The following is a 13,493-nucleotide window of genomic DNA, read 5'->3' as shown; positions in this document are numbered from 1 at the left end:
CTTTGCATTTCAAGCTTTGTCTATGAATCAGTAGAAGCCAAAGTTATTTCTGCTTTAAAATAACAGGAGCCAGGAACAGCTAATCTCTTTTCATTCTGAGTTCTTGACATTATTTTACTGGACAAAGTTTGTGTTGGCTACAAAACAGGCCATTCATAACATCTATGAGAAGGAATTTAGGTAAGAATGAAGAGAGATTGTAGGATGTATAAAGACTCCCTCTCCTGAGGCCATTAAGAAATTCCAAATTGGTGCTGTTTTGAATAGTGACATTGCATTAGCCTTGCTAATTTCAGTCATTCAGGCTGATCGTCTGTTTACCAATCTATTGGATGAAACCTTCCCGTAACTACAGCTTCTTACCCAAGGTGAGTTGGTATTTTTAGACAGGCATGGGGGCACAGAGGGTGGGTAGGTAGTGAGGGAAGTTGGAAAGTGATCAAGGCTAGCACAGTAGAGCCTCTCAGCCAGAAACTCTTTGGAAAGTGGTGTATGTGTTTAAGGCCTCAGTAAGACATGTCCTACATTGTTGAAGGAAGTTTCCTTTCCTTTCCTTAAGGAGGAATGAGAATATGAGATTTTGTCACACCCTTGGCTCATTGCATCCAACCTCTTTATCTCTGACTTTTGTCTGTATTTCAATAATCAGGACTGGCAAAATAATCCATCCACATGTGTTTGTTTTTAAGTGGGCATCTATTTGCTCTTCGTTTCATAAAATGTGCAAATAAACTGACAGATAATTAGTAGCAAAAACTCCAGGGGAAAGGGAACTCCTTTTTAAGGGAGACTACATGTAAATGACATTCTCATAAATCTCTCTGGACTAACTGGCATCACACATCATGCTGGAAAAATGTACGGAGGGAAATCTTCGGAGCCTCGCAAGCAGAGAAAGTAGAAAGATTGCCGAGTGTTTGAAAGGGTTTAGGGTTTCATTTGAAGAGCAGCTGCAGCCCACCATGCCTGTGCTCAGATACACCGAACACCAGTGAAGCGGTGTGCTGGAAATGACGCAGTGACAGAGAACCCCGTGTGAGAGGGCAGGGGGCCCTCCACACCCGCTCACATCCGGCCGTGAGTTACTGACCTAGGTTTCCTGTCAGTCAGTGACTGAGACCGAAGGACACGACAAGATCCTTCTCTGAGCTCCATGGGTCATCACACAGTAAAGATGAGAGAGAGAGAGAGGAGGGGTGGGCTGGGAGGGGGGAAAGCAGGAGAGATTTACTTTGGCTCTAGAGCAGTGTCTCTCCAGAGAGAGGACTACTATTTATGGTTTTCTCAAGTAACAAAAAAGAACACCCACGGTGAATTCATGTTGATGTATGGCAAAACCAATATACTATTGTAAAGTAATTAGCCTCCAATTAAAACAAATAAATTTATATTTTAAAAAATAACACACTTGTAGAGCACGTTAAGGTTTAGAAATCACATTTCCATATCTTCTCATACTTCTCATCCTTCTCACTTAAGAAGCAGTACAACTTTGGTGCTCAGTAACCAAGGGTTCTCTGCTTACAGGCAGAACTAGAAAGGTGCAAGGGTCAGGCTCCACCCCTGCCCAGAACCCCCACTGCACTCAGCTCCTGCCTTTCTTGTGGCACTTCCCGATTCTAACCTGGATACAGTGATTTTTGTTCCTGTCTCTTCTTCCTGACAGGATAGAGAGGTCCTCGAGGTCGACGACTGAGTTTTCCTCGTCTCTGTATCCCCCAGGGCACCTGGCATAGTGTCTAGCAAACAAGGCTTCTGGTTCATACTCATGGGCTGCGCTTCCCCAGATGGACTCCTTGAGGATGGCTGTCGTCTATGAGAACTGCGGTGCTGGGCCTGCATGGTTCTCAGGACGTCAATAAATGTTCCTAGTGCTCAGCAAGTAATGAGTTAATTACACTGGACTAACCATACATAACACACACCCTTCCATTCAGCCATGGCTACCACTCGTCCACCTCAAGGGGTTATCGGTGATATCACATTTAAAATGACATCTTTTAGAACAAGTCGGCTATTTGTAACAAATATAAGGACCCAGAATTTGATACATTTTCAGTCCTATTTTCTGCCCAAAGAGCACTATGGAAACGGCAAGGGTTAGAAGAGGTTTTAGGGAAAGAGAAAAAAGTCACGAGGTAAATAAGGCAGGCTGAGAGAGACTGGGGGGTGAAGAATGCTGCCTAAGTCTGTATCCAGGGCCCTGTACCCTCTACATTCTGCCTGCCTGCCTAGGGCATGAGAAAGGTGAAGCCAAAAAAAGAAAAAAAAAATCAAATTGAAAAGGAGGCCTCCTAAACTTGGTCTTAGGCTTAATACTAAGGGGAAAAAAAGATTTGAGGATTACTTACCTTGTTGTTAGTCAAAAGGGGGCTTCGGATTTCTCCCCTGGGTGACCTAAGCTGTAATCTGTCTCTATAGTCCTCTGTTAATACTTCTTCCATTTGTGAGGAAATTATAGTGACTGCAGAAGCTCGACTTACTTTCTGTAATCTCTTGGCAGAGAAATTAAAAAGACAACAGAAAGTGCTGTCCAACTGGAATACTGCATGACATAGGGGGAATTGATTGGGACAAATCAATGGAAGAAAACAATCTCTATTTAAGGAGAATGCATCTTTAATCATGGTAATCCCTTTAGTAAATTACTTTCTCTGGTGACATGGCATACCTAATTACAGTTTGCTCATTTTGATTCCCCCTTATAGTGTTCCTTGCTGCTAATGTGGTGGTGAATTTGCAGGCTGAGCAATGAACTTATTAGTGGCATTAAAAACTCAGCCAAGTGGGTCTCAGGACCAAGATGTCACCAATTTTAGAAGTGAATCAGAGATCACAGGACAATTATATTTTCATTTCACTTCCTCAGATCTAGTTTCCATCCCCTTAATGATCTGGATTCTCTGCTCTAACAAGTATTCTCAATATCCTTCTAAAACTGTGAAAATAAAAATGGAATACAATAGTAAAATGGATATAACCAAAGACAGCTTATGTACTAGGATTTGTTCCACAATCCAGTTTATATAGTTTAGCATAATATTAGGGGTTTTTTTTGGGGGGGCGGGCTGTGCTTCACAGCACATGGGATCGTAATTCCCTCACTAGGGATTGAACCTATGCCCCTTGCATTGGAAGTGGGTCATTGTGACTCCTGGGTCTTCTGTGGCTGTTGTGACCAGACGGATTTGTTATAACTCAGAAGTACCTCCTGTGCTTTAAGTGAATATCTGTCTGTTTTAAAAATAGCTGTTGCAGTAGGGTGATAAGATGATTTTTCCCCAAAGATGCTTTAATATCATCCTATGTTATTGATGGGCTTCCCAGGTGGCACTAGTGATAAAGAATCTGCCTGCTGATGCTGGAGATGTAAAAGATATGGGTTCGATCCCTGGGTCAGGAAGGTTCCCTGGAGGAGGGCATGGCAACCCACTCCAGCATTCTTGCCTGAAGAATCCTATGGACAGAAGAGCCTGGTGGGTTACAGTCCATAGTGCTGCAAAGAGTCGGACACAACTGAAGTGACTTAACACGCATAAGCATATTATTAATATCCTCTATGAGGAACCAGAGATCAAATTGCCAACATCCGCTGGACCATCGAAAAAGCAAGAGAGTTCTGGAAAAACATACATTTCTGCTTTATTGACTATGCCAAAGCCTTTGACTGTGTGGATCACAATAAACTGTGGAAAATTCTGAAAGAGATGGGAATACCAGACCACCTGACCTGCCTCTTGAGAAACCTATATGCAGGTCAGGAAGCAACAGTTAGAACTGGACATGGAACAACAGACTGGTTCCAAATAGGGAAAGGAGTACGTCAAGGCTGTATATTGTCACCCTGCTTATTTAACTTATATGTAGAGTACATCATGATAAACACTGGGCTGGAAGAAACACAAGCTGGAATCAAGATTGCCAGGAGAAATGTCAATAACCTCAGATATGCAGATGACACCACCCTTATGGCAGAAAGTGAAGAGGAACTAAAAAGCCTCTTGATGAAGGTGAAAGAGGAGAGTGAAAAAGTTGGCTTAAAGCTCAACATTCAGAAAACAAAGATCATGGCATCTGGTCCCATCACTTCATGGCAAATAGATGGGGAAACAGCAGAAATAGTATTAGACTTTATTTTTGGGGGACTCCAAAATCACTGCAGATGGTGATTGCAGCCATGAAATTAAAAGTCATTTACACCTTGGAAGGAAACCAACCTAGATAGCATATTAAAAAGCAGGGACATTACTTTGCCAACAAAGGTCCGTCTAGTCAAGGCTATGGTTTTTCCAGTGGTCATTTTTGGATGTGAGCGTTGGACTGTGAAGAAAGCTGAGCACCAAAGAATTGATGCTTTTGAACTGTGGTGATGGAGAAGACGCTTGAGAGTCCCCTGGACTGCAAGGAGATCCAACCAGTCCATCCTAAAGGAGACCAGTCCTGGGTGTTCATTGGAAGGACTGATGCTGAGGCTGAAACTCCAGTACTTTGGCCACCTCATGCGAAGAGCTGACTCATTGGAAAAGACCCTGATGCTGGGAGGGATTGGGGGCAGGAGGAGAAGGGGACGACAGAGGATGAGATGGCTGGATGGCATCACCGACTCGATGGACATGAGTTTGGGTAAACTCCAGGAGTTGGTGATGGACAGGGAGGCCTGGCGTGCTGTGATTCATGGGGTCTCAAAGAGTCGGACACGACTGAGAGACTGAACTGAACTGAACTCATGAGCGACTGAACTGAACTGAACTGAATGTCATCATTTTAAGAAAAAAATAATCTCCTTACTCTCAAAATCTTCTCCAACCCAGCTTTCCCAACTTCTGTCCTACTGTCTTGCAACTTATCTCCCATGCATAGCCTCCATCCCTACTTTCCAGTGTTATTCTCGGAATATTCCTGAAAGAAAGACACCATGTTTTCAAAGGGCTTCCCTGGTGGCTCAGAGATTAAAGCATCTGCCTGCAATGCGGGAGACCTGGGTTCGACCCCTGGATTGGGAAGATCCCCTGGAGAATGTCAGAGGATGTTCACTACAGCCTTGTTCATGCTGGGGAGAAGTTAAAAACAAACTAAATGTCTATCAGTGGGAAAATGCCTAATAGCACTGTTATATCTATTCATACTATGGAATTTCTCACAGTGATTAAAGGAATGAGGCAGTTCTCCATTTATTAAAATTCAAAGATTTCCAAGACCTTGTAGCACATGCATAGAAAATACATTTACTGGTAATTACCTCTTTGGAGTTGTGGAAAGGGACATGTTGAAAAGGTGGCTGGCTTTTTTTTTTTTTTTTTACTCCATATATTCAGGTATTGTTTCAATCTTTAGCTTTAAGAACATATTCATGTGTTGAGTACTTCAAAAATTAACAAAATAAAAGGAGTCTATCAACTGTGTGGAAGGTGGTTTACATGAGAAGGAGACCAGGGGAGCGGTTAGAAGAATGTCATATAAGCAGTAGTGGGAATAAGCAGTGGCGCTGGGAAGGGGAACAAGTCACAAAATATTAAGGAAGCAGAATTCATGGGATGTGAGAATTAATTAGACCAGGAGGATGAAAAAGGAAAAGGAATCTAGGGTGACTTGTGGGTTTCTGGCTTGGGCAACTGGATGGCTCAGTTCAGTCACTCAGTCGTGTTTGACTCTTTGTGACCCCATGGACCGCAGCATTCCCTGTCCATCACCAGTTCCCAGAACTTACTCAAACTCATGTCCATTGAGTCGGTGATGCCATCCAACCATCTTATCCTCTGTCCCCTTCTCCTCCCGCCTTCAATCTTTCCTAGCATCAGGGTCTTTTCAAATGAGTCAGTTCTTCACATCAGATAGCCAAAGTATTGGAGTTTCAGCTTCAGTATCAGTCTTTCTGTTGTAGCCACGCGTTCTGGGAAACAAACTCACTCAGAAGGACAATGCAGATAGTGGAGTGCAGTTTATTACACCGGCGGGCCCAAGGCAGAGTCTCCTCTTAGCCAAGGACCCCGACCAGCATTTGTGAAAATCTTTTATACCCCATGTGTATGTGTCTGAACCCACCACTCCAGATTCCTTGAGACTTACATAAACAAAGGAAGGGTAAATACAATCCCAATAATCCCATCATTCACGTGTTATGTGCTTAAACAGTTAAACACTTGGCCAATAATCAATAAGCCCAAGGTTACACTCCGATAGGTACAGAAAAATTTATGGCCTGTCTGGAGGGGTTCTTATCCTTCTGTTGTCGTTTCCATAGGCACTAAACACAGAGTCCATTGGAGAGGTGGCTGAGCATGATCAGCATGAACAGGCCTAAGATGGAGTCCAGGCCCTATGAATTCCCTTTTCACTTCCAATGAATATTCAGGACTGATTTCCTTTAGATGGACTGGTTGGATCTCCTTGCTGTCCAAGGGACTCTCAAGAGTCTTCTCCAACACTACAGTTCAAAAGCATCAATTCTTCAGCACTCAGCTTTCTTTACAATCCAACTCTTATATCCATACATGATTACTGGAAAAACCATAGCTTTGACTAGATGGACCTTTGTTGGCAAAGTAATGTCTCTGCTTGTTAATATGCTGTCTAGGTTGGTCATAACTTTTCTTCCAAGGAGCAAGCATCTTTTAATTTCATGGCTGCAGTCACCATCTGCAGTGATTTGGGACCCCAAGAAAATACAGTCTGTCACTGTTTCCACTGTTTCCCCATCTATTTGCCATGAAGTGATGGGACCAGATGCCATGATCTTAGTTTTCTGAATGTTGAGTTTTAAGCCAACTGTTTCACTCTCTTCTTTCACTTTCATCAAGTTTCTTTAGTTCCTCTTCACTTTCTGCCATAAGGGTGGTGTTATCTGCATATCTGAGGTTATTGATATTTCTCCCGGCAATCTTGATTCCAGCTTGTGCTTCATCCAGTTTTCACATACTGGATGGCTAGTTGAAGCTAATCTGAACTGGGGCGAGGGTGGGGCAGCAGGGGCCCACTGGAAGAAAAGCAGCTAAGGGAATAGAAACGCTGTGTTGTTTGTGGCTTATTGAGTCTGAGTTGCCTAAGGGACATTGAGGTCAGAACAGTTCACTTTCCAGAGAATGTCTGAGCAAGAGATAGACTTGGGACTCTAGGGATAAAGAGAAAACCAGGGCCACAGATGAGAACGTTCAAGAAAGCTTATCAAGTGAGAAGTGAGGAGAGTCAAAGAAGGAGAGAACACCTGTCTTTAAGAAAAACAAACCCCAGAGCAGTCTGAGAATGATTAGAGGAGGGACCTGAGAGAAAGTAGTATCAGATAGTGAAGGGGACAGCAAGTTTTAAGACAAAGTAGCCAACAACAGTATTGGATGATGCAGAGAGCTCAAGATGAGAAACTCAAAAGAAACCATTGAGGGATTAACTGTAAACTGGTACGAGGGACTTTATGGGTATAGCTCCATGTCTGATAAAAATGGTCTAAAATTGAATTACAGTGGTTGCACACCTTGCTAAATTTACTAAAAGTCATTGAACTGTATATCTGAAATTTACTTGAAGTAGGTAATGTGGTATGTACTCAATAAATTTCTTTTAAAAGTACAAATGAGGGGTTGGGGGAGTATCTATTGGAACTTAGTTTGAAGCAAGCTCTGATTCCAGGGAGAACTTTCCAGTCTAACCTCTTGTTCCTAATTGGTTAGAAAAAGTCCCATGAAATAAAGGCAGGAAGCGCACATTGCTGATCCTTCCCCAATCTCTCGCAACATCAAAATCTCCTTTATGTGTGTGATTTGCTTTTCACCGGCCAATAAATACTACCACCCTATTCCTTGTCTTCCTTCAGATGATTGCAGTATAGTTGCTGTGTTCATTATTTGTGTTAACTTCTAGCATATATTTCCATTTTATAGTGCCAGGCTATAAGGCCCCAGTTCTGATCTGTTTTTGTTGTTGTTGATTACATTTTAGTGTCTTTAAATGTGGCTTCTTTATTGCCCCTTCAAGACCTTTCAGTCTGAAATCTCATCATTCATTTTCTAACACCTCTCTTATGCTTATAGCCTGATGCCTCATTCTTCTCAGACATTTTCCTTCTTAAATTGGCCAATGAGATGTATTTGTCTTAGTTAACAGGCACATTTGCCTTATTCTGTAGACAGGTAAAAACAATATGGAAAACTTCTGCCTCTTAGTTATAAGGAACTAGGGCTGCCCTTGACTCTATGTAATTTTTTTTAAAATATGGAACACTTAATGAATTTGCATGTCATCCTTGTACAGGGACCATGCTAATTGTCTCTGTATCATTCCAATTTTTAGTATATGTGCTGCCAAAGCAAGCACAATCCTATTTATTTTTTATGTATTTTTTTTTAATTGAAGTATAGTTGATCTATAACATTTTGTTAGTTTCAGGTGAATGGCAAACTGATTCATACACACACACACATATATGCATACATACTCTTTTTCAGATATTTTTCCATTATGGTTTATTTTTGTTGTTGTTCAGTCGCTCATCCTGTCCCATACTCTTGCAACTATATGGACTGCAGCACGCCAGACTCCTCTGTCCTTTACTATCTCCCAGATTTTGCTCAAATTCATATCTGTTGAGTCAGTGATGGTGTGGTTTATTACAAGATACTCTCTTCTTCCTCTGGATCCTGAATGATACCATTATGTGGCTGTACTGAGCGGGGTGTCTATCACCTGGAAATTACTGATAATTGTTTCCTATTGATAGGGAAACCTTTGCATGGAAACAATTCTAAGATGCTTGTTCTGTCTTCTATATGGACAGCATCCTCTTATGGCCATCCCATACCATATATGCATGTTTAATAGTGTGTGAGTTACTCAGTTGTATCCAACTCTTTGCGACCCCATGGACTATAGCCGGTTAGGCTACTCTGTCCATGGAATTTTCCAGGCAAGAATACTAGCGTGAGTTGCCATTTCCTTTTCCAGGGATCTTCCCGACCCAAGGCCAGGGATCAAACCTGGATCATCTGCATTGCAGGCAGATTCTTTACCGTCTGAGCCACCAGGGAGGCCCATGCACATTTCATATTGTCTGATAAATACTCACGTTATTTCTGAGACTTAGCCTCTATCTTAATAAGTGGGACAGATTTTGTGGGGGGTTTTCTCCCTACCCTAGGCAGGTCAATAGTTACTCCCTTAAATTTATGTCTTGGTTGATACCTCTTTGGCAAACTGAAAACTCTCGTCTCTAAGCTACTCGTGGTCTCCAAAAGACACTGATCCCTTTCTTTGAAAGAGAATCCAAAGCAGTCTCTTTAGATTCCTCTCCAGACAGTGTCTGTGTCAAAGGGAGGAATGCAAAGGTCACTTGAACCCTGTCCCTTCACCCTTTATCCCTGCCATGAGACCTAGAAAGACCTGAATGAAATCCTAGAATCTCAGGGTTGGAAGGGTCATCAGGAGCTATTTACCTTCACCCCCTCATTCTGTGTTTGAATCCCTTCACCAGTCTCTCTACCAAATGGCTGTCCAAACTCTCATGGACCACCTCCAGAGATGGATCTCACTGTCTAGGGGCAGCCTACGCAACTGTCAGATTGCAGTAACTAAAGAAAGTTCTTTATGTCTTTTAAGTTCAAATCATTTTCCCCTTAGAAGAATGACAAGGCTGTGAAACAGAAGTTCTAAAATGGCATGGCTGTGAAGCAAGAAGAGTCTGAGATGAGAAAGAGAAGGGAAGTAACAACAGTAGTATGCGTGGTGCAGGGGGTGGAGCAGTGGCAGATAAGTAGGTCAGTGGAGCTGGCGGGTAGGGGGGCGGGGCAATGAAGGAGACTGAGCTGAGAGGCTGGAAGGGTGCCGAGGGTAGACAGGAAGGCCATGGATACGTTGATGGAAGATTAAGGAGATACTCGGAACCTCTTCTAAAACAAATGGAATCCAGGTTAGAGGTTTAAATCAAAGTGCAGAGGAACAGAAAAGCATCTTTAACATTCGGAATCCATCAGAGGATTCCAACCTTGCCCTTTGCCTAAGGATATGGAAAAGATCACTGTAGAGACAGGAGAGAATGTTTAGTAAAGCAACAACTAGACAGAAGAGAAGGGAATAATTGGACAGAGGAAATGAGTTTAAAGAGCAATGGAAAGAGAAAAAGAAGTGAATAGAGAAATGGAAAAGGGGGGAAATGAAACACAGAACTTTTAGGTTAAGGAGTTGTATTTATTCTCATGCCAGCACATAATTGTATTTTCCTGGCAGCCATTCCACAGACCTCTGCAAGGGGAAGGGGTGCCAGCACGTGTGACTATAGGGATTGAGGTCTTACTGCTCTGTGCTTTTACAGCCAAGCAAGGGACTTCATTAATGAAGCTGTATTTTGATGTTGCAGGGACAGGCACTGAAATGTCAATCACCAGCAAACAGCTCCTCATTTGGGAATTGGTGGTGATGGAAAGGGCAGGGTGTGGTCCAGAGGTGGGTAGATTCCAGGGCAAAGGCAAGGGTCAAAGGTATGGGAAGTCAATCACAATGGTTCCAAGTGAGAAAGAAATGGAACCTGCTCACCAGCAATCCTGTTTCCCACCCAGCGTGGCACACAGAATGCTGGCATGTGTCCCTTGCTTACACAGTAAGGCATCGAGTTCCAGACAGTGAAAGGGAGTAAGAAGCAAATCTTGTAGATTCCGTCCACACTGAGTACAGTGAACTGATGCTGTGGGTAATGAGAACTGGCTATTGAAAGGACGGTTTTGGTATCTAAAGGTCAGGGTTTGAACGCTGCCATGTGCTTCCTGGGCCACCCACACCGTTGGCCCTACCTTTGTCTTATGTTCATCATTGCTCAGTGGGACTCCTTCTGCTAAGGAAATCTTCAGTTGATGAAGACAGACTCCTCAGGAAGGGTATCTACTAAGGAGGTAGCCCTTCACCTTCATATTCTCAGTAGACTGAGGTTACATGTTCATTTGTATGGCCATTGATTCACGCATATATTCACAGTTTTTCAGTGTCACTGCTAGCTCAGTACCAGGTAGGAGCTAAAGAGAGGAGTGACACTCATTTCCTCCTTTGATGGGGCTCCAAGTCTAGCTGAGTGACTAACTCTATTACGTATGCTGCAGATTGAAATTAGTGCTATGATAGAAGTACAATCCAGTTAATAATCAGAGAGAGAAGTGATTCATCTGGACTGGGGTAATAAGGGAAAGAAAGCTTCCTGGAAGAAGAGCCATGTAAGTTGAAGCCTGAAAGAGAGGAAAAAAAGAGATACCGTCCCAAGTGGAGGGAACAGCATGAAGAAAGGCATGGGAACCTCGAAGCACTTGCCACTCTCAGAAAATGATAAAGGGGGTGGTATGACCACAGTATATGGTACTTGGGGAAATATATGGGCAGTTGAAACTGGAAAGCAAGACAAGATGAGTTGAAGAAGCTCATGAATGCCCATGCTAAGGAACTAGGACTTTACCCACATGCAGTAGGGAGCCATCATTGGACTTTGAGAAGAGAGAAATGCGATTCAATAGGTGATTGAGGAAAAGGGTATTTGTCTTATTTCTGTCACAGAATAGAACATATTCTTTCTTCCTGGACAGCAGTGGGCCGTTGGAGAGCATCTTGTCTAGCTAGGGCACTGAGGAGTGTGGTGGGAGGGGAGAAAGCAGGGGGAGAGAGGCTGAGGAGAAGAGGAGAAATGGTCACTGCCCAAAGACTGAGGAGGGGGGACTTCCCTGGTGGTCCAGTGGTTAAGTCTCCGTGCTTCCACTGCAGGGGGACATGGGTTCTATCCCTGGTCGGGGAGCTAAGATCCCACATGCCAAGCAGCTCAGCCAAAACCCCGCCCCACAGACGCAGGAAGTGGTACCTTTGTGAATGGTGGTGTACTGAGAGTCCAGACCCAAAGATGGGCAGGGAGGAGGGAGCCAGGATGACAGTGTGTTCTTCCAAGTAAGTTGACAGGAAAATTGGCTCAGTTCCCCACATCCCATTAATGATGAGGGGGACATTTCACAACTGGAGAGTTTTTAGGGAACAGCTTCAGATAAAACAACTTAGAGAGGCTTTTCGTCTTTCCTTTATGAGGACACTTGCCTCCTGTTGGTTTCTGGCCTGTAATGTTCCTACACCCAGGCTGAGTGTTTTCAGGGACTTGAGCCATTTTGACCCATTGGCTATTATTCTAGTAACTTTCCTTTGCTGTTGGATATTGTAAGCAGTTTAGTTCTCAGGTACACTTTTTGTAAGATCCACCATAGCTGATTAAAAATGGAAGAGTACCAGATTTGGGGTTTTCCCATTCAAATCTGTCTAAAGCCCTATGTCAAATACTATCAAAGAGTTTTTTTATTAAGCATCTTGAAGCACGGGTTCCAAGGGACTATAAGGGCATTCCCTCACTCCTAACCACCCCCTCAGCAATTTGATTTGGCTACAAAAAGTGACATTTTGTATCTTCCTTCTACATCTTCAAAGCCCAATGATGCATACCTCTGTAGCTGCATCATGTTCGAAATTTATATCATAAACAGAGCTCTGTGACTCTAAACCATTAAGTTTTTTAAAGTAATGAGGACAGAGTATATTTATTCCTTCATTGATGTTTTTAAAAATGCATTTTCAGCTTAACATTTGTGTGACTCACAAGAGTAAATGTAAGTTTCCTGCAGTTGTATATAAATTTCTCTTAAAATAGCTTCAGATTAAAATTCTTCACAAAAATTGCCCTCTTCCTTCACTCCCAATTGAGGAGCCATATTTGCGATTCTAAGGTAGTGCTTAAATATCCATTTAAATTTTTTTGGACAACGTGAATTTCAAAGCATACCTTTTGGGGGTGGGTGTTTTGGTATCAGGTATACTCACACACTCACTCCTCTATAAAGTAAAATGCCAGAGGAACGCTGCATTCACACTCCCCTTAGAAACTAGGATGTACCTATGAATGCCATTATCTTTTGGCTTCTATAGTTTTTTAATCATGGTGAATTTTAACCATTATGTATATAATTCACAGGCATTATTTACACTTGTAATGTGTGCAATCATTACTACTATTGCCAAAATTTGCCTATTCTGCCTAGTTATATTTATAGAAATGGAATCATATACTATGTGGTATTTAGTGGCTGGCTTCTTTCAGTTAGTGTCAGGTTTTTAAGGTTCATATAATCTTGTAGCAGGCAGCAGTACTTCATCCCTTTCTATGGCTGAATAATATTCCATCGTATGGGTAGACCACGTTTTCTTTATCTATTAATCGATGGATAGACATTTGGGTTTCTTCCACCTCCTGGCTGCTGTGAATAATCTGCTACAAACATTGGTATACAGGTATCTGGTATCTAGTACAGGTTGTTAATGCATCAGGGATAATAAGAATATAGCATTTCCAAGACCATCTTGAGCTGGAACTCTGGAGACACCTTCTAATGAAGCTTTGTACACGTGTTTGCTGATAGCTCTGCCACAATATAACACACAGTTCCAACGACAGGGCTTCATCTCACTCACTCTCCAAAGGCTAATCAGTATTGGGTGAATCC

General features: G+C 42.6%; 1 protein-coding gene and 1 non-coding gene across 4 annotated transcripts in view; one reads left to right on the top strand and one right to left on the bottom strand.

Annotated features, from left to right (window-relative positions):
- Positions 1–13,493, top strand: part of GPC3 (glypican 3) — a 458,636-nt gene that overhangs the window by 435,383 nt on the left and 9,760 nt on the right. The gene's annotated exons all lie outside the window — the stretch shown is intronic.
- LOC138072132 (U6 spliceosomal RNA) lies at positions 8,197–8,304 on the bottom strand. Its single transcript, XR_011144279.1, has one exon. It is a non-coding gene; the product is annotated as a U6 spliceosomal RNA (small nuclear RNA).

This window comes from Capricornis sumatraensis, chromosome X, assembly GCF_032405125.1.
Source record: "Capricornis sumatraensis isolate serow.1 chromosome X, serow.2, whole genome shotgun sequence".
NCBI lineage: Eukaryota > Metazoa > Chordata > Mammalia > Artiodactyla > Bovidae > Capricornis > Capricornis sumatraensis.
The sequence above is the reverse complement of the archived record's forward strand: the minus strand, read 5'-3'. Positions and strand labels throughout refer to the sequence as shown.